The sequence below is a fragment of the Sinohyriopsis cumingii genome, chromosome 5 (assembly GCF_028554795.1).
Source record: "Sinohyriopsis cumingii isolate HCF-2022 chromosome 5, ASM2855479v2, whole genome shotgun sequence".
Classification (NCBI taxonomy): Eukaryota; Metazoa; Mollusca; class Bivalvia; order Unionida; family Unionidae; genus Sinohyriopsis; species Sinohyriopsis cumingii.
This window is the reverse complement of record NC_142965.1, coordinates 66500266-66523326: the sequence shown is the minus strand read 5'-3', so window position 1 is coordinate 66523326 and position 23061 is coordinate 66500266.

The following is a 23061-nucleotide window of genomic DNA, read 5'->3' as shown; positions in this document are numbered from 1 at the left end:
ACGCGTGCAGTCGTATAGATAAATTTACATTGGAGACATGAACACATATAATAGTGCGTTTATTTGACATCAATCTACAAATAATAACAAAATATAATACTTATCAATACTACTCACGAGAAATCCTCCCACATGGCTTTGAGTCTTAACAAACTATAAACAAAACCTCTTTGTTTTAGGAAGGATATTCGTCTAGTTGCACCATGAAAAAAAATTGGAAGAAAAAGGGAAAGACAACAAAGCCACCTATCTCGTACACGGAACAATCACACACTGAGTAAAGGGGATTATCATTCCAAACTATAGCTTCAAACAATTGATATCGTTTGTGTGCACTCTAAAAAAAACGTTTAATTGACATTAACCTGCTTGCAGATGGAAACAAAACGGAAGAGACCTGGAATCATAAATAAGTTCTTTCTCTGTGTCACTCTCTGAAAGGGACATTTGTCAATCTGGAACATTATGGTGCTGATACGATTGAATTATCATCACTAGTATGTGCCAGAAGGAAAGTATCCCTATATCAGCTATCTAAGTAGAAAAAGATATTTATCAGTGGATGCAGTCATAATTGTAAATTCACATTTGAGATATGCATCTGAAATAGAAAACGGATGGTTGTTATCAAATGACAACCAAAAAAGAAATCAATGCATTTCAATATTTATCAACAGAGGACCACTTGATACTATTATAGCTTAATGACCACCATGGCGAAAAAGAGGAAAAACGAACAGTTGCCGAGGAAAACGTTGTATGCCACTTTCGTCCGTTGAAAGTACATATAATTACTTGCCTTCAAGCTGATACAAGTATATCATACCTGAACTCTTGAATTTGAATGGACAAACGGGAAGAGGAAGAAACAGGAAAAGATACTCTCTTTCCTGCCGGAAGAGAAATATACACCATATGGCACATTCTGGTGCTGATTGAACTGAATAATCATCTCTAGTATGTGCCAAAAGGAAAGTATTTCTATATCAGCTATCTAACTAGCAAACAAAATGTTTATCTCTGCATGCAGTCATACATCAAACTTTTATTTCTTGAATATTACATCTAAGAACATGGCAATTCAGTTGATACAAGTAGAACTGAACATAACTCCTGGATTTGAATGGATAAGTGGGATCGGAAATGTTTTCCAGCTTGCATAGTCTGGTGATAATTGAATCAAAAATAGTATTACAGATATAGCCAGGAGGAAATCATTCTTCTAGAAGCTATTCATTTAGAACAGGAGCTTTATTCATACAGTCGTATAGCTAACTGTACATCGGAGATAATCATACTTATCGTTTGCTATGCAATTAACAATACACAACAAAACATATCACGTGTATGCCTTAGACTGACAAAGTTTTATCTTCAGAACTAGAAGGATAGTACAGAAGGGAGGGCCTAGGGCCTAGGAGGAAGTAGTTTCACATTTTCATCAGAGGAAGATAACTATGAACCGAAAATAATCTATATCTCATATTTTTAGGATCAGAAATGTTGTCAACCTGGCACATTCTGTTGATAGTTGAATGAAACTATTATCACAGATGTGAGCCGGGAGGAAAACATTTATATAGCAGCTATTCAATTGGAAAAGGAGTGTAATCTGTCCACACGGTCGTATATTGGCATTGGATATTAGCATACGCACGTGCGAAATTTTGATTCATAGCAAACTATTATCCATTAAAAACAAGATGCATCAAAATTTCACACCAGAGAACCTCCTGGCAGTGTTTTTGATTCATTACATGCATGATATAAATGTGGTAGAAGATTGTCAGGAAAGATCGTTGTTCCAGATTTTCATCGATTTGTCTCTCCAACTCACGTTGTCCTCGATTAAAATATGAAATATTTTTTTTTATCTATGTCTGTGATGGAAGCTTAGGGACATAATACTGTTTACATAAATTTAAGAGAACAAGAACGAAATAATATATATCTGGAACGATTTATTTGATATTTTCATCTGTCAATAATGTAAATCTGGTACATGGAATAAATGTCTCGATGTGGAAGTAACACATTGTCTGTCTGGTACATACTGGTGATGGTTGGACTATATTGTCATCTCTAGCATATGCCACAAGTAGTCATACCGCCAAATCTATATTTTAAATAATCATAAGCAATTGCAAATGATTGATCGAAATCAACATAAATCAATAACAAGATAATCCTTGGTAAAATTTCCTACCAGCTACCTGGTATTGATAGCTGTGGTCGAAAGTGACGAAGAATCAGTTTCAGTGGAACACGCTCTTTTAGATTTTCATCAGTTGTGAATCCTCTCTCAAGTGCATGCATACATGTTGACACAAAAACAATTTAGCCCTGGATTCGCATAGACATCTTTGGAAGAAAAAAACACACAAGAAACACGACTAAAGTATACTTTCATTCTTTGTTGAAAAAGAAATGTTCTCCATCTGGCACATCCTGGTGTTGATTGGATGGAATTGTCATTACTAGTTTGTGCCGAATGGAATGAATTTCTATATCAGCTTTGCAACTAGAAAGAGTGTTTAATTAATTCATGCTAAATATGTATTGGAAATAAGCATACGCACATGGGAAATGTTCATTTATATAAACTTATATCCAATATCAAAACCATACTTTTACAAACCCGTTAGCACAATTTATGATATCATCACTAGTATTGATATATGTAACTAAATAAGCTATTCCATTTTGTACGGAATGTGATATAGCTCAATATATCTTCGAGGTAAATGTATTATCCCTAATTAAAATGTGGAATACCATCATAAGTTTCGAACTACTGCTGCATACACCTTCTAGTGATATCCAGTTCTACTCATTACGATCGTTAATTGTTTCGAGCCATAATTCCTAAAATTACTACTGATAAATTCAAATAAGGAAAACAATTGTCCCCTTGAGGAAAACCAACGAAAATGTTTACAAACTGGATGCAGTTCAGTTTTCTTGTTTCTCCTTTTTAACTCACATCATCAATTTTTAATTTTAATCATCATAATTTTAAAACGTAATTTCTTTATAATTATGCACTGTCGAGAGTCTTTTAAAAGACAACTAGTTGGATAATAACACTTATAAAAATTTCTTCAGTACAACTGGGCATTGCAATTTGTTACGTCCGTATCAGCATTTATTTATTAATTTGTAGAAGGTTCATCTGGTTCTATCTGATGCCAATATTTTATTGGAAATATAAATGAATCATCTCTTTAATTTCTAAAAACGTCCATAGGTTTAGTGTCTGCTGACAACAAAAAGATTATTCTCTTTGTTATTATAATAGATAATATCATTAGGTTGGATCTAGCATTTAGTGAATATGTTGATTTATTGAAACAATCAAACATTGCTCACCGTGTTGTTTTGTTTTTTTGTTGTGTTTGTAAGGCTTCCAAATGTTTCACACTGTGCTTTCTATATTCATCCTATGTCAGGGTAGGCGATATCAAATCATTCCAGTATATAATACAATTTTAAATGAATGCATACTTCGGTGTTGGAAGGCAAACACGATTTCGAAGTTATTAATATCATCCTTAAGATTAAGGAACCAAATTCATTCGTCATGTTTTAAACGAAGCAGTCCTACCTCGGGTACACTGTAGTGTTAATTCGATGAAATTATTCCTACCAGTATGAAGTGGAAGCATTACCTTTTATCAAGGTCAATTCCGCAGTAGGACTCTTGCAAAAGATAGCCGCTAAACTGACCATGTCCTTAATCATCCAGGACAGATTTGTTGCTAAAGAAACTGGAATTTACCGAATCAAAGTGTCGGACGTTTAAGGACAATCTACAGCACACATGTATGCAATAGAAGAGGACAATAGACACGACGAAGGATCACCCTTTCTCTGGAATAGAAATGCTGTCCACCTGGCACATCCCGATGCTAATTAGATGGATTTATTATCATAGGTATGAGCCAGGATGAATGCATTTATATCGCAGCCTGTATCAACCAGCAGTTTTAATGCTGAACAAACTGGAATTTAACGACTCATTGTGCTGCAAGTTTAAGGACAATCTACAGCTTTCATATATATATAAAATGGAAGAGAGGAAGAAACACGAAGAATTACCCCGATCACTTGCACAGAAATGTTGTCCACCTGGCACATCCTGTTGCTGATTAGACGGAATTATTATCACAGGTATGAGTCAGGATGAAATCATATCAATAGCAGGAAACGGAAAAAAGAAAAGAAAAGGGGGTTGTATCAACGCGTGCAATCGTAGAGCTAAATTTACATTGGAGACATGAACACATATAATAGTGTGTTTATTTGACATCAGTCTGCAAATAATAACTAAATATAATACTTATCAATACTACTCACGAGAAATCCTCCCACATGGCTTTGAGTCTTAACAAACTAGAAACAAAACACTTTGTTTTTAGAAGGACATTCGTCTAGTTGCACCATGAAAAATTGGAAGAAAAAGGGAAAGACGACAAAGCCACCTATCTCGTACACGGAACATTCACACACTGAGTAAATGGGATTATCATTCCAAACTATAGCTTCAAACAATTGATATCGTTTGTGTGCAATCTAAAAGAAACAGTTTTAATGACATTAACCTGCTTGCAGCAGACATCGTGGCTGGCACTTTTCTTCTTTTACAGACGACGACTTATTATACGTATACACTATATGAGAACTATACGGTGGAAGTCAAGGAGCGCCCAGAAGTAAATGAATTTATCAACCACACACGCTTCAGAAAGTTGATTGATATGATCAAAATCTTTGTAAATGTAATGGCCAAATTGTTACAAATTCTGCTGCTCATCGTATTTAAAAGTTAGATAAACTTAAATAAATTCGGTCTAGTTTTGAAATATTTATATGCATGTTTGATTCAGATTTTTATTCAAAGTGCATTCAGAGACAAAATTATATTCATCTTCAAGAAGGTTATAAGGTTTTATATGGAATAGTTAGTGTGTGTTTAGTATTTGTAAACAACATAAAGTTGTCAACCGCCGAACTTGCGCGCAACAGTAAACAAAGGATTTTGAAAATCCTTTAGGACCTGGGTGCATACTCGAAGGTCAATCTCTGTGGGAATCAATGATTATTAAGCGTGTGCTAGAATGAAATCTGGAACCCTTGGATAACTTAACCGGTTCAAAGTGTGTTGATATTATATCACTAAGTCTTCGGGCGCGGAATATACTAATTAGACACGATCCCATTTATTCTAATATAATTAATTACGCCAATATAATGGCCACCGTGACTGTGTGGTTGACAGGTCAATTGAGAACGCTTTAGTAATTGGAAGACTCAAACGATCTTTCTTCCACGCAAAACTCAAACGATGCTGATATCGAACGTGCTTGACATGACAAGGCGAACAAAGGTAACCCAGCTTCTGAGTCTGAGTACACCAGCAAGCGCACATAATATCGGGATTAGATCAATGAACGGCGAGCAGTATGCCAGAAAGACTTAAGATGGATGTGATGCCACGAAGCAAGATTTCTACTTAGTACCCCAACCAACCAACCACGCCCTCAACAAACGTACGATATCTCTGATATTCTCCATTGGTAATGATTTCTGATTTTTACACGCTCTCTCCAATTACGAGAAATACGAAATGATGTTTGTGACCGTGGAAAGGGTGGTTATTTTACTGGGAGGGGAAGGGATTGCCGCCATAGTCTTTAAACTTGTCCACCTTTGTGTCGCGTTCTTTGTTTTAGGGGTATGTGAGAGTTCAGGGTGAAACGGAATTTTAAAAAAAGAAGGATTTAGTGGTTTAGGCAGCCTTCAAAGAGAGAAATAATATATATGATACCATTTGTAAAGAGTATTGTGAAACCTGCTGTACAGCATATGAGAATCCTTCGAAAGCCCAAAACAAACTTTGAGAATGAAATATATTTCCGATCTCAATCTAGTTGCTACACACGTCACGTAAACTTACTTATCATACATGTTCCGCCTGCATTGATGACACCGTTGCTGTCATAGTAAGCTGCCAAACATGCACATCTCTCACCGTTATCACAATAACCATTAGGACAGTAATAAGGAAAGCGACAGTTAAATCATATTTCCCTTGCTGAAAAGAGAAGAAGAAATTGATTGAGATCAACCATCTTTAATGAATAATAATAACGTTGACAACTAATGACATCATTCTTTTTATGTAAATGCAACATTATTGAGCTTACAGTTCATAGACACTTTCTATGCTTAGCTTTACCATTGCTTCCAACAATCATAAACAATACAAAACTTTTTGGGATTTTAAACTGCCTGAAATGTTTCTACATTTTGGCTCAAAATGTCTGATAATAATAAAAAAATTCCGATAGGATTTTATTCCCATGGAATATGTCTGAAACATATCGTACGACTTGACACTTATCTTTGATATGTTCAGATCTTTCTAAGCCTTAAATGAAAAGGTTTAAAACATTGCTATGGCACAGCTAAGAAAGTGTCCATATTTTCTGAATTTTGTAGATAGTCTTTAAGAAAACTTCAGCGATTCCGATAGTTTGCTTTTTCCTTCACTTTTTTGTTTGATGCACGATTGAGAAATTATGCACATTGTCATTATCTTTATTCTGGAGCGAGTCATATAAATAATAAAACAATTCAATCAATATAAATTCAGTTGTAAATAATTTGATTTATTCTTACAAAATGTCGTAAAATTATGAGTAGTGGTTGTGTTAGACATAACGTACAAATATGTATGAATCTATGTAATTTCGAGTTTTCATATATAATGTGTCAAGTTTCTACTTTAAGACAATTGAAACAATAGGTGCAAATAGATCTGAGAATTCAAAACATCGAGGTGACCTCTCATCAAAAGATAAATATGCTAGCATGATGCTTTGTGACATTTGAATATTCTTGTGTTTCCCAGTAGAGTCACACATTTGAAACGTCAGATGAGCTTCATTTAGTATGTGCAATACAGTACGACAGGATGCTATATGGAACGGTCCGTGTTGTCAAAAGTTATATTATTAAAAGATAGAGGATTGGGATGGTATATATAAATTCATCCATGCCAATGTTCTGTCTGTACGATTGTAATAAGTTATGTTTATTTAATATTGGAAAGAGGCATGTTTAAATGGTCTATATTTAGAGTTGAGGCTGCAATATATGAGTCCTGATCGGCATAATTGGCACTCAAAAGGCCTTTGTTCCAGTATGGTCACTGGTGTGTTCTGTAGGCACTAGTACAGAGGCTTTAAGACGATTCAAGATAACGGACAATGTCAGATCCATAAACTTTAAGTACTGAACTGCCTTCCGGATGTTAACTTTGTCCCCCTGTTCCGTTTGTATTTGATCTTTTGAGTCACCAATCTGTATGGAAGGTAATGTACAAATGAAAATGACGCAGCTGTATGCATCATGATTATAAATATAATGGGTAAGCAAAGTAGACATACACTGGTTATGAATGGATGCTAGCAGAAGGGTCTAAATTACTGACTACTTTTGCAAACAGGACTTAAATGGAATGAACTACTGCACAGAGCATTGAAAGAGCTGTTAATAATACGATACGTTTCCAAATGTTATGGTGATACCTGAAGATCATACAAGAGGATATATTTAAAAGACATTAGAGTATGATGAAAATTTCAGAGCTCAGTCTAACTGTTCCATCGTAAACGTACCTAATGTGCATGTTTTGTTATGGCGTGATCCTAATCCGTCGTCTGAAATAAGAAAAAAATTAAGCAGATAGCAGAATGCAAGAGTAAGTCACTTGCATCTTAAGTGGGCGCGATCATGGCCATATCGACCTGTAGCGTGGGAAAATGGCCAGGCATTCCATAAATGTATAATAGTAAATTTTAGTATGCATACAAACTCGAATGCCTGAGATGAACATCGGTACAAAATTTATTATGCTACGCACAGTTTAGCTTAAAAGGTCACGTGAAATCGCGTGAGAAAGTGCGTAATCCGGTTTATTTTTCATGGTCGTGTTTTTTTTTAGTTCTGTTTTGTTCGGAAGCACATGCTTGTTAGACAAATAGTTCTTACCAATCAAACGGAAGCTAAGAGAAGGGGACCTTTTTAAGTTTGCGGAGTTTCAAATGTACGATTTTCAAAGTTAATTCTGAGGCTGAAAAAGTCCCAACCTTGTATCTGTCTATGGTCAAGTTCTCGCCTCTAAAATTAGCCACAGCTGACTCCAGGCCGACCGAAGTCAGCCATATCCCCACATCTTCGACGGACCACATGTTGTATTGTCTTTCTGTCGCCATTTTAATTATGTTCTAAATATTCGGCTGCAGCATCCATACCATATATGGTTACATCCGAAAACTTCGGAGATCCACGTTCGGATTGTTTTCTTATTTCCGTTTCAATTCATCGGAAATTGCCAATTTAGTTTTTCTTTTCCTTGAAATTACGCGAATTACGATAAGTAATCTGGAATGACGTTATTTTTTGTTAAAAGGAGTGGGGGGGGGGGACAGAAGAGAAAACAAAGAGAACGGTGGCATGACAGAATGTATGTATTATATGTTCTTTTAAGATATTGAATGTCGCAGACTTTATTTATAAGTAATATAAAGGCATACCGATGTCATAACATGCGATACTATTGAACCTATTATTATAAGCTTATATTTTCTCCGTTAATATCATGTTGTCAGAATCTTGCAGTATTTTCCCATGCTACACGCTTCATACTGCACGATAAGTGTGCCTAAAATAGTATAATGGGATCTGGCATTACTTTGTAAACAAGCCATATATACTCATGTAGTAGACGAGTTAGCTTTTGGTTGATTGGATTTCTTTGTGAATGAACTAAATAAGCTATTTTGTCCATTTGAAAGTAGATATGACAAACTCAATGATGTTGACATGTTCACTGAGTCACAAACGAAACGTTCAAGCAAGCAAGAGAATGAACGTGATATTCCTTATGTCACCACAAACGTCAGAGACGCAATAAATGTAAATACCATTCTGATGACTGGAACAGTTATTTTGGAGAATGTTTCGTAACTTTGTGCAAAAGGATATTGTTCAGACTACGAGAGATGCTCTCTAGGGTCTACACAAATAGCATAGAAAAGAATATTGAGGCCGAGGGCAAGCGCATATCAGAGACAAATCACTCTACAAGTCAGTCAAAACAGTAAATTCGATAACAACTCAATTCATGATTCCGGTAGGAAACTAACAGCATCAGATCCAATGACCAAATATGACGGAGAAATATTTGTTTCGCTGGCTAAATCAACTATCACACAAGAGCTGCTTTGCCATTTCCCCCGTTTACCTAGTTTGATACAATGTTAGGAAAGCAAAAGGAACCACACAGGTTATACCTGGGGTTCCTCCGATAGCGAACATGCAAGTAACAGGGCATAAACATGTCTTCTTCGCTTGGTAATAAATATGACAATAAATATAGTTTCATTTATGCATATTGAATTTCATTAAAATATACTTTGTTAGTTTGATCTGCAAATCTGAATGACATGACCCATATCATTCGTTACAAAGCTTGATACACACAGCAAAAGTGTACTGTAATTATGATTAAATTTCTAACCGAATTCACAGGCTCCTTGCAGCAATCAAAATCAGATATGTGATATTCCATATCGTCTTTGTATATAATTTCACTTAAAAGAGTTAATATTTTTCGCACATTATGATTCCAAACAATCAATGACGGAACAGAAACATAGGTGTGGTCGATTCAATGCCAGTCCAGTGCTCAAATCACCTGCACAGCGTACTGAATTGACTCAGCAATAAAAAATCCGGTCCATCAACATCAGAAAAGCATCATCGAGTTGAATCAGCAAAAAAAAAAAAAAAAAACTAATATCAAAACATTCCAGACCAGTTAAAAACGTTGTTTGAACGCTCATTTATTCAAAAATATGATTCTAGTTTTCAACTTTAACAAGACCAAAGCAATAACATTTTTAAAATAATGCTGTGTTCAAATGTCCGTGGGAGGAGCTATGTCTGCATTAATATTGTTACTGTGTATTGATGCAGTTACGGCTGTGATGCATTTTGAAATGCATCATAAATTAATCTGTTTCTTGTAGTGTATTATTTTATTAAGCCTAAGGTAGAAGACAAAATAGGTATATAACAAAAATGTTCCTGCATTTGTATGCAGTTCCATGATATATGCTTAAACGTTGAGAATGTGCAAAACCGATGACACAACTGTACACGATAAAGCCAACTATCGTCAAGTTTAATTTAATTAGAAGTTATTCTTTTGACAACTGTATTCATAATCATAAATTTGATCCTCATCCATTCGTTGATTGTTTCCATTTCATATACAAAAACGAACAAGTGAAACTAGAGGCGCAAGTACAATTGTGATCCTACAAATGGATGACATCTAACCAAAAATACATGATGAGGAAACCAAAATCAAAAGATTATATTAGGCACTCATCTACAGTTGTAATATCTTCAGATTAACCGAAATTACAGTTTCGTGGTTTAAAATGGTTAAATTGCCACCACATAACTGAGCATTTTAGGGGGAGTGCCTTTCTGTAATCGGCTTAATCACACCTGTTTATTTGTCATCCAACGCAGTATCCACTAGAATGATTTCAATGGAATTTCAATTTTCTGTTTAGGATTTAGAACATTTTTGTATTCAATAATGCTAAAATCGTCAACTTTTAATAGATCCTTAGAAAAGAGTAGAGACAATATATTTACTATCTTCTTGGGAACTACAACATGATACAATACATGCTTAGCACGTATGGGGGAGTCATGCCGTTAAAGGATTCAGTTGGCACATTTGTTGTCTTCTTATGAAGACGACGTACTCTAAGGTGAGTTTTTTCTTTAATGCATTAATGCATTCAGATTTGTTGAGATAGCAGAATAATTGCATAAATTTCGAATGAGACTAATTTCGTTATATATGTATTCAAGATTTTTATATTTGAAACGGAGTGGCATGAAATGTACACATTTAAAGGAATGTCATTGCCATAATACAATTATAAACATTGGTTTGTTGGAAGCCTTATCCTAAAACCTCAAGCCCATGTCTGACTTTTTATCGATTTTCCAGAATTCCGTCTGAAAATGTTCAAATACAGGTATAAAATTATTCTTAAGGAAGAAATAGTCAGTGCATTTGATCCTAATGCTTTTATATGTTTGCTGATTATGAAAGATTGCAAATTTCCAACTGACTTATTAAAGGCAAACTAAAACACTTTTAGAATGCTTTGAATGGTTGAAACAGTTTTAATAGAATCAGTATGAGTTTTAATTCTATTCACACTTTGTAAAAGTCTCAGAATTTGGTGGAGTTTGTGATAAAGTTTAAATGTGTAAATTGTGATAAATCTACCCGGAATCACTCTGTCTATACATGTAATAAATTAACCTTCGATTCATAAATTTTTGCATTTTCAATATCAAACTACTATCACAATTTTAGACTGTGTTCAATACGATCGTGGTTAATCCGCTCATAACTCATTTTCGGATCAAAACATTGGTTATGTTGCAAGTTAAATCCCAGATTTGCATTCTGATTCTGCATTTACCAGAACTAAAGAAAAATGAGTTCTCACTAACGATGTTAGTTGGTAATTAATTCCAGTAGCTTACACGTTCATTGCTCAGTCGTTTAATGAGGTACCCATTGATTCCGATAATAATCAATCAATTGGTGCTGATCATAGTGATCCTCATTTACTACTCATTCTTTATTTTAATAAGACAATCACTCGTTCTATACGCCAGTCTGTTTAATAAGTCAATATTAGCGATACTAAAGTGACATAAGTCCCAATTAGCTATTTTGCAAAACATGGAGTCGTTATGAGATAATTTAAAGAACTTGAGGTACGCGCTGGTGACGTCGGGTCAGTGAGCTTAGACTTATGATTGGACATTAAAGATTATTTAGGAATTAATAAACGATAATGTATGTGCTTGTTATACATTGACTTTGTGCTTCAATAAATTTTTACATAGCTATCTTGTCGATTTTTGTACGTTGTAAATAGGATATCAATGTAGCATTTAGAGATCTGGCTACTCTACAAACAGACTTGTTGACAATTTCATTAGAATTTTCCATTAGAATTACTAAGATAAAGTGAAAACAATTATAAATTGGGACTTGGTAAACCACTATCTCAGTTATATTTAGATCAATCTCTAGAAACCATTTGTTGTCAATGATTATAGAGGAATTATTTATATAATTTTTTAATAGAATCACTTACTGCTCGTGGACTGTTGGAACAATATTTTGGAGTTATTGAGAAATCATTGCACATATTATGAATGTCATAATTGTGGAATAGTCAGGACTTTCAAAACTATAGGAATTAATTCGGAAGATTAAACACATTTTGTGCTTGTGGTAGGACATTCGAAATTTAATTTCAGTAATGTGTCTCCCAAATTTTTAGATTTGTTATTGGTCAATTAATTGTTTGTTTAGTTTGCGTAAATTATTTATTTCACATTATTTCTCTGACACAAATTAAACCTTAGAATCATTACAATGTTCAAAATGAGCACTAAATTATTAATTATATTTTCAGGAGTTTTGTGAATAGGTTTATCCGATCAGATATTGTCGACAGTACCTTGTACCTCTATAGTTTAAGTATTAATTAAAAACTGTTCAGCTTAAGTACATATATTTATAGTATCAAAATCGACTACAATTAATAACAGGACATTGCATGGTGAACCTGGTAATTGATTATTTATTTTACTAGGAATTTGCGTAAATCTAGGGTTTCCTAATTATGTAACTATTTCGATCCATTGTGTGCTTATTTTCATTATAACTTAGTGAAGGAACGAATGGAACAAGACTGAAGAAAATTAAAGAGTGCTCACCTGTCTGCTCCATACATGCAAATCACTTGGAAGGGAAGATCATAAGAAGAAGAAACGCTATAGTGGTTTATTACATTTACAGAGATTTAAAATTGAGTATGCAATGAAACCAAAAGGAAGAATTTTCGGAAACTTGTAATGCCGCTTTTAGAGCTGCTTGTTCTAAAATGTTGGTCGGTTTTCGAGAAAAAGGCATCTGAAGCTACCACCACATAATGTGCTCATTGTATATTCCTTTAATGTCCATGAATTGTATAAAATCCAGGGCACTGGCGATAAAAGAATTTCAACCAAAACTAGAATTCTTATCTAAGGCACTAACCGGTTGATGAAATATCCTCACGATCGCACAGATGTTTCTAAAAACGACCCGGAAGCTAGTGAAAGTAACCATTTTGGAATCGGCGAAATTAATTATAATTGCTTTGTCCTCCCACACAGAAACCATAAACGAAATTATATAACAACTGTGGGCTTGTTTTTGGTATTTTGTTTATCTTAATGCGATCTAAAGCTGTTTTCTAAGTATTACTAGTTAAAATCGAATGGTACTTAACATTGTTCATTGAAATATTGTAATGTTCTTCTTAGAGACACCAATAAGATGCAACAAACGGAGGTGTTGACACATTAGGAGGCGTTACTCTAATGGCTTTGCTAATATAAATAACAATTGCCATACGCAATAATGAGTTATTATAATAAGTGCAGATCTTTGAAATGCTTTGATCCCAGAATGTTCTTTTGTCAGATTTGGTTAAATTATTTTATACAGTTATAAACGGAACTCATCTTATTTGTGTGTATTAATTGTGTTTAGTCAGTCATGCTTGTCGGCAGAGCAACATGAATTGTGCAATCGATAAATCACAGCTTGAAATATACTTTCAATCTAATTTGGCTGGCTTCTTCCCAGCACTTTCTTAGAAGAAGATAGCGTGTCAACATAAGTCTTATAAAGTTTCATTGCTTTCATTGAAGTACGCGGTGATACGTTTAAGTTGAACGATGTCAAACCTGTTGTGAGACCGTTTAAAAATAACGTACAATGCTTGTTTTAGTTACGTACATACCGATATGTCATTTGGCCATTAAAGCAAAATTGAAATACGAGTTACGTCCATACCGATGGGTCATTTGGCCATTAAAGGAGATGAACACGATATTATCCATGGGGACATTTAATGGTTTCAAACTTTTTAGAATTATTCATGTCACAGTAAATGTCAAATCATGATATTTAAAGTCCTGCTGTCAAAGTACATGAGGTACATGTTGTCAAATAATGTTGAGCAGAGTTTGAAAAGTTTTAGAGTTAGATTTTTTCCATAAAAGATTGCTTTAAAGAACACAATCCATATCGAATAATGCAGGGGCTTCGTAGAAATAGACTTTTATGCCAGTATTCACTTTAACAAGATTTAAACAAGAACAAGACAACATCGCATAAGCGAGATTTTGCTGTCGTTGAGTATGTACTTTTGTGCTAAATTGAAATACTGATCTTTATAGACCTTTAATTCACAGTTGATGTCGATAGCTAGAAGAAAATCGTGACCAATCTAAGTAATCTGATTCAACAAATGTTGAGACACAAAGGCAAGATGATTACAACGATTAATTATTAAGACATATATAACGAGATAAACAAACTAATAGTTTCAAAGTATAAGAGGAAACCTGCTGTACAGCAGTTGAAATGACTGCTGTATAAAATTAGCTGTGATAATCAAAATACATTTCCTTTCACAATGAAATTGATACAAACGTCACATAAACTTACTCTGCATGCATATTCCTCCTGCACTTAAATCACCATTGCTGTCATAGTATCCTGGCCCACATATGCAAGTGTTCCCATTACTACACACAGCATTAGCATCAGCACATGAATCTGGCTGTGTGCAGTTAGAACCTAAACCGACCTCTGAAAAAGTAGGAAGAAGATAGAAGTGAACATTGGTGATGTAACAAAACCCAATTTGAAACAACTTATTACAGTATTAAAGAAGATCAATGCAACGTTGTGGTCTGTGCAATATTTGCAGGCATTCAATAACCGACATTATTATTGCTTCAAGCGAACAAGATTAAATTTCTGACCCTATCTTTATCAATGCTGTAGCTTAAATCAGTTGTGTCAGGGAACTAAAATTCGCAGAAAAATGGTCACTCCTATTCGAAATCATCTACTCTCTTCTCTTATCGTACGTACGAATCGCCTATTATTGGTTGTAAATTGCTAACGGTATACTGAATGCATACCATATTAATATGTATATGATTCAATATTGTGTTTCTTCTTTGAATACATTCCAGGATTTGTTTTTGATATTGATTTATTGATTATTTTTTAGGCTCATTTCCTACTAATTTTAAAATAATTTTCAAATAGTAACAATGTTCTGAAATTTGTTTAAAGTTTGTTTACAAATTTCAGAATGTATGTTGTTCTAAAATTTCAGAATGTATGTAAGACTAAATATAGTGAGTACTAAACATTAAACCAGTTTTGAATGTTTATGATTTAAAAAATATTAAATAAAATTATACGCTTAATCATGTGACAGAAATATGTTCTTAGTATTTTCAAGGAGAAAATAGTTTATAAACTCAGCAAAAATAAGTTTTAAATGTAAATGCACTATCTAATAGTTCCACGGTTTTCTGGAGATTCTGATAAGCTTTTGCTTGTACACATTAATGCATTTGCCAAGTACATATATATATTCTAAGAAAGTACTAGCAGAACGTTCCGATGATATATATATATATATATATATATATATATATATATATATATATATATATATATAGATAGATAGATAGATAGATAGATAGATAGATCTCCACCAAGGACATGGGCTACGAGGAATGACAGCAGCATACACCGTAATAATATGTTCATGTACTATTTTCATTAAAAGTTCTTCGTTTGATAATTATATTTATATTCGATTAGTATAATTGTTTTCAGCTTCAAACATTGCTGAAATATTGCCATTATAATCTAAAAAATCACTATTACAACACAACTCTGAAGTAAATCTGAGAACGTGCACCAGAATTCTAACCAAAATCCTGGTTTTGTTTATTAATGATAACAATAGTAGATGATCGATCAGCATCAGTTCTTTCTTCTTAAAGGGCGTGCTGCTATAATGGTTGTGGTGAACTTTCAACATATGTTTAATGGATGTTTGAGAAGATGTCCTTTCTAGATGTCACTATATTATATATGTACATTGTATACCTTGTTGATTGTGTAAATTCCACCATTTGTTATATGTGATCCTTTGCAATGATGATAAGCTGATATCATGTAAGACTAGAATGTGTATTTTAGGCACAGACCTGTATAAACGAAATACAGATTTCCTCGTACAGTATGGTGGATGTTTGTTTGTTTTTTGAAAGTCGCATTTTCAACGAACATGCTGCAATGTTTAATGCAAGTGAACCTACCGGAATTGATCAACTCACATCTATATGCTCTGTTATACAACGCAAAAGTCATGATAATGAGTTACATAAACTTTTGTCATCTTGGGGCTGCTATCTCATGGAATATAATTCGGTTAGTACAGTTAGTATAGATAGATTTTAAAGGTTTTGCTGATGTTCGTAACACTCTTTATATTTGATAGCAAATCAGCCTCACTAGTGTAAACTTTAAAGGCTTGTGTTCAAGCATTGCTTTATCAAATTTGTTAAATTGTTTCATGCTGTGAAAAAAATAATTATAATTAAGTTCATGTTACTATCGCAATGAAAATAAACTGGATGGCAGAACAGCATCAGTTGCATGCTTGATCGGTAAGAGAATATTGTTCCAAAATATGTTGTTTTGTTGCTTCTAACATGATCTTTACATAAAAGGATGATGCTTCTTGTCACATGTGATTAAATATATTATGGAGAACGCGTAGTGTCAAGGTTTTATTGTAGTATCGGCGGCATTATTTTATGTCGGGTAGAAATCTGTTTGTATATATGTTCATATATTGCAACATTAATTGAATTTGGACAATGTTTCCCAAAAGAGTTTGAAAGTAGTGGAAGATTCATGTTAAGAGAAAGACCATACCCAAAGCTCATTTGTACCTATGCTCATGTGAACAAAAATGTCCACGGGAACTGTAATTACCGCCTTATTTGCAATCGTTAACTACTTGACAGCAGCGCAATGATGCTTAACCTTGACCTTGAATTATGACTTGATGGAACTTAAATCTACATGACATTATGTTTCCACTCGAGCATAAAAGATAAAAGCATGACGATATGCGAATTCAAGCAGTAAATGTGTTGTACGACATTGTATGTTCCCTAGGAATTTGGTAATTGCAGCCATTTCGCATGTCACATTAGAATTATTTGTCCAGCTTTAAAAAGCCTGCATCCTGGGAATTGTGGCAAAATGCTTCTCAAGAGGTTTATAGCCGTTAATAAAGTTTCGTTCTTTTTAATTTTCTCTTATTAAGAAAGGCCTTTTTTGAATCATAATCATTCACGCAATCTTAAAAAGAATGTTTGTATTTTATTGACCTATCTTTGAGATAAAAATGGCATGGTTGGCAACGAGATCAAACTATTAAGCCAAATCCGCACTTGTTTTACTATTTCGAACTTTCAACTATCCGAACGTAGATAGACCTCCATGTTTCAAATAAGTCAGTCCAGCAAATGGGATTTTATTCAAGTTTTGGATGTGTTTCCGCCGGCTGAATTGACAGCAAACGGCTTATGATGACATCATTGCGAGAGTTTTCATAATATTTCAATTGCATGGGTTCTTCCACTGGCTATTATTTCGTCTTTTGTTAATTTGTCCATTGCAGCCGACGGTGATGCCTTGTCCGATGCTGACAGTATCTCATTTTTGCTGGTTGCATATTTTTCACCTAAGATTAGGATGAGTTCAGGCTCCTTTTCGTATATGGCGTTGTCGCATGGCGCCTTAGATATTTGTAATACGATTGTGTTGAGCTATGATTTGGGACAATTTCTTAAGCAGCAGCTTTATTTGGTTCGATGTGGTCGTGTACGGTTATGATTAAGGTGTTGTTCATTGTATCGTTAACCTCTAAGTCACTTAAGGTATCGTGAGTGTTATCATGCTGAATGAGACTTGTCACGAAATAATCAACGTCCCACAATGCACCAGCAGTGAACTTGGGCTATGCCCCAAACGTGCTTCCATCACATTAATAGAAAATACCAGACTACACAGACTGATAGTCTGCTACCGCCACACGCAAGACTTGTGGCAGATAATTATTTTCCATTAAGGATATTTTTGTCGAGTTGATTTGGTCGATGTAGACATAAAGCTGCCTGACGTTCCTTAATGTCGGAACACTAGGTTATACGCTAGTTGACTCATTTTGTCCGAAAACAAAAATGACGGGTAGCGGCAATCAGAGATACAGCTAATAGTTGTTTTGGTCAGTGAACGTGATTGCTACCTATCAGGTTTGAGCTTTGTAGTCAGTATAATTTATAGGAATGTCATTCTACTTTAATTTGTAAAGGGTATCCATGCTGAAATGCTAAATCGGAATGATCGTTGTTGGCAAAAGGGCCATTGCATAATATTGACCATAACATTTGTTGTTGCCAAACGTCACCGAAATATTGTACCATCTTGGCTTAGACGAAATCTCATGAAGTCCTGAGGGCTATCAGCAGAAGCGTGTATCGCTAGTTTTAGCGCCATCACCAAGTAAGATGGTCTTCCAATGCACATTTCATTGTTTATTCGTGTACACGAGTAGTTCTACCACAATATATTTACTTTATTAGTAATGCAGAATATGATCTTGTTGGTTTTTCACTACACTGATAAGGAGACAGCACAAATTCAAGAACAGTTAATTTATGTGCATAGTATTTATGTAAGTACTTCAGCATATTAGATATGCGAAAATAAAAGACAAGTGTTGTAGCAGCACCATGTAGTTTTAGAATAGTAATGCAAACTTTGTCTCCTGGTTTCCAACAATAGATTATAGTGTCAACATTAAATACCATTTGCTTGCGCAATCTTCCACGACATACAGCATTTACATATTTCATGTCTTCTTTCAGGTGGAAGAGTCCTAAACAAATCTGATGCCCCTACCAAGTCAAACAGGTTGGGCCACATTGAACAATGGTATCGATATGAGTACATACGTGTCTTTTTGGAAAGTGTTCAGCTAATTGCTTGAATCAGCGCCAAAATCAGATGCTCCTTTCACGGAACGCGGACGATAAGGTTCATGTGGTTATGTTGGTGACCCATCATCGCCAGTGACTGCGAGCGCTGTTCTGGTAAAAATAAACTTAAACGTTTTGGGAACGGAGGTGATGACTTTCCACTATCTGTGGACGAGGCTTTGCAATTGCTCCACAAGTGGTATGTCCGTATGGATGCTCTGTTTGCTGGACATTTGACGGTGGAGGATCTCTGTGTTCATGTCTGGAAATTTTCGTTTGTCTCTCTGTTCGTTTAATGCCATGTTGTATCGTCTGGCTCATCTCTGCTGTTTGTCTTTTTTCTTGTTATTCTTGTGCCATTTATTCAGCCGGATCAGCATCATGTTTTTCTTCGGTGATGTAGTTATCGAACGCTGTTAAGTTTCATAAGCTTAAACAAACACGCAGAGCTTGGCCTCTGAACCGCCGAACTGAGCGCCTGGATTTTTCGCATCGATAGGTTATCAGTTTCCTCCGCTACCCCGTCTTTGGCGACTGTTTTATCCAATCGAATAGCAGCTCAGACCTTAGGATCTGTCATTGTGCCTAGGTCCACTTAGATGTATGTCTTGAGCCGTGGCAAGCATATTTCATAATATTTCATGATTTATTCGATAGATGCTGTATTGTTTGACTTGTCGCTGTTACGAAATCAGCTCCAAATTGTTTTGTAACGTGGATGGAGCTTAGAATTTACTTTATTAATTTTTGCACATTAGCAACATTCCCTACTTTACTGGAGAAGCACTATCATGCTTTGACGTAAACAGGAAAATCATTGTGCAGTTTTTCAGAGCAAGCCATTAATTTGCAGTACGCATTGAATTCCTCCAGACTTAGACTTAATCATCTAGTGAAGCTATATAATGTTTATTCCACCCAGTTGACACCTTATCACCGTCGGCCCTGATGTTGCTCTTCTGCGTCATTGACTACGAAGATATGTGTAGATTCATCTCCCACAAGATGGGCATTTGAGTTTCTTCAGTCATGTTTAGATAGCAAAGTGTAGCGCTAGTGCGACTAATTTACAGCCCAATTTCAACATAATAAAAGAGCTGCTCAAGAAATCCAGTATATAATAGCATCTGAAAGTACTAAAACCAACTATTCCCATTTCGCTCTATTCGCCATGCTCTTGGTATATGACTTATAACCAAGCACCATAAACTTGGTGCTTGTCAGATTACACGAACTTGGCAGCAGCAATGTTATTGGGCCCTTCACTGCTAGAACAGTATTTGCAGTTGCTTATAGTGGCGGCTTTGCAGTGTCGACTGACCGGCTATATGCCATTGACAAAAATAGAAGCAAATCAAAACTAGAAAACAAAAATGCAAGACAAATGTCGGTCAGTCCTTGGAACAAGGATTGGAAAGTCATACTGCGTGCATGTACCAAATGGTTGAAGAAAGTCATCACGGTGTTCTACATGACCCTTGCTGATTTCTTACTGCAACTGACATAAGGAAATTGACCTTTCTGAGCTCAGGTTTATTTGTTATCACCACGGTATCGATGTTTGACTCTCAGAAGGTAATTATAACTCCTTAGTCTCGATTTCCGCCAGCAGACATCGTGGTTGACACTTTTTTACTTTAAAGACGAAGACTAATTATATTATACTATATGAGAACTATGCGGTGGAAATCAAGCAGCCCCGATAAGTAAATGAATTTATCAACCACACACGCTTCAGAAAGTTGATTAATATGTTGTACATTATTGACCATGCTTCCTAACGAGAGAGAGAGAGAGAGAGAGAGAGAGAGAGAGAGAGAGAGAGAGAGACTGTATTCATTCCAATATCCCAAACGGACTGTGCAGATACAGCTTTCGCTTAACTCACTTGATTGGCGGATGGAACAATATACTCTAAGCACACCTCCTCTTTAAGGTAAAATTTATAAAGAAATATAGTAAGAACCAAAACTACATATGGACCCTGACCGTTGCAAATGATGAATCTAGGTTATGTTGCAAAATATCGCCATAGATATGTATAACAGGCAATATTATGGAGAGAAACGTAGAAGTGCCATTCATATTTATTTTGAACTATGTACAAGACATCTGAATATACGACGATATTTTTATGATTAAAATCTTTGTAAATGTAATGGCCAAATTGTTAAAAATTCTGCTGCTCAGGGTATTTAAAAGTTAGATAAACTTAAATAAATTCGGTCTATTTCTGAAATATTTATATGCATGTTTGATTCAGATTTTTATTCGAAGTGCATTCAGAGACAAAATTATATTTATCTTCAAAGAGGTTATAAATATAACAAACATCTATCATGAATTGAATTACACGGTTATTTTGACCAGCTTACACTTCTAATATGTGAGGGGACACTCTCAATTTAGCTAATATATTGCTATAATTCGAGGAACAAATGCTATCATGGTAACATGGTCTTCATATGAGATATTGATATGTCGATTGGAGTTGGGCGATCGTCAGTTATATAAACCTAAGATGAAGCATGGCAAAACCGAAAACCATAAGCAACATTAACGTTGCTGCGGTCCTTTATGAAGTGTATGATAACTTACCGAATAAGAAAGTTAAAAGACGGGATTTAAACTTTGCGACTTCACAAATAACCATGCAGCTAGCTGCTACAATTATGACCCAGTAATATATTGGACGACGTATAAAACTAGAGGGTGCCGCAAAACTGAATGACAAATATATTTCAAATGCCTATTCCTTATATGAAACCAAACTGGGTACGGCATATACAGAATTATGATTGCTTGGCCTTTGAACGTCATTTCTCAGAAAAGCTTTGCCAATTGACTACAGTTAACAGCTCGTAGCTGACCTTAAATAATCGACTATTCAATCCTTCTCGTTGAATTAGCATCAATCGGCGAAGGCAGCTCGTAGAATCTGAGAAAGATGAGTGGATAAATTCTGATAATAGTACCTACAACGGAAGTAACGAGAAAGCCGATGAAGAAACAATGTCTGGTGTCGACTGGGCAACTTCAGCTGGTAAAGCAGGTCATATTAACTCAACTTCTGGCAGAGTTGCAGTTGGTACTTTCATAGCCGATGAAACAAAGCCGGCTCAGAGCAAAAGCTGACACTGCCAAAACGTATACCAATCCAGTAGCAACGAGAGCGTCGACGGCTCAATAGAAGCAGTAGAGGATTTATAACATCTGATGGTTTTGGCGGCATAACGTTAGTATCTGGCAGTCTTTACTCCTCATCCTTCACAAGTGCGGAAAATGCAGATACAAGCACCCTCGCAGCGATTGGAAGGAATCGGAACAACATTTAGTGCAGCTACCTCATCAATTAATGCGCATGGTTCTTTTTATATGGAATAGTTAGTGTATGTTTAGTATTTGTAAACAACATAAACTTGTCAACCGCCGAACTCGGGCGCAACAGTAAACAAAGGATTTTGAAAATCTTTTAGGACCTGGGTGGATACTCGAAAGTCAGTCTCTGTGGGAATCAATGATTATTAAGCGTGTGCTAAAATGAAATCTGGAACCCTTGGATAACTTAACCGGTTCAACGTGTCTTGATATTATATCACTAAGTCTTCGGGAGCGGAATATACTAATTAGACACGATCTCATTTATTCTAATATAATTAATTACGCCAATATAATGGCCATCGTGACTGTGTCGTTGACAGGTCATTTGAGAAGGCTTTAGCAATTGGAAGACTCAAACGATCTTTCTTCCACGTAAAACTCAAACGATGCTGATATCGAACGTGCTTGACATGACAAGGCGTAAAAAGGTAACGCAGCTTCTGAGTCTGAGTACACCAGCAAGCGCACATAATATTGGGATTAGATCAATGAACGGCGAGCAGTATGCCAAAAAGACTTAAGATGGATTTGATACCGCGACGCACGATTTCTACTTAGTACCCCAACCAACCAACCCAG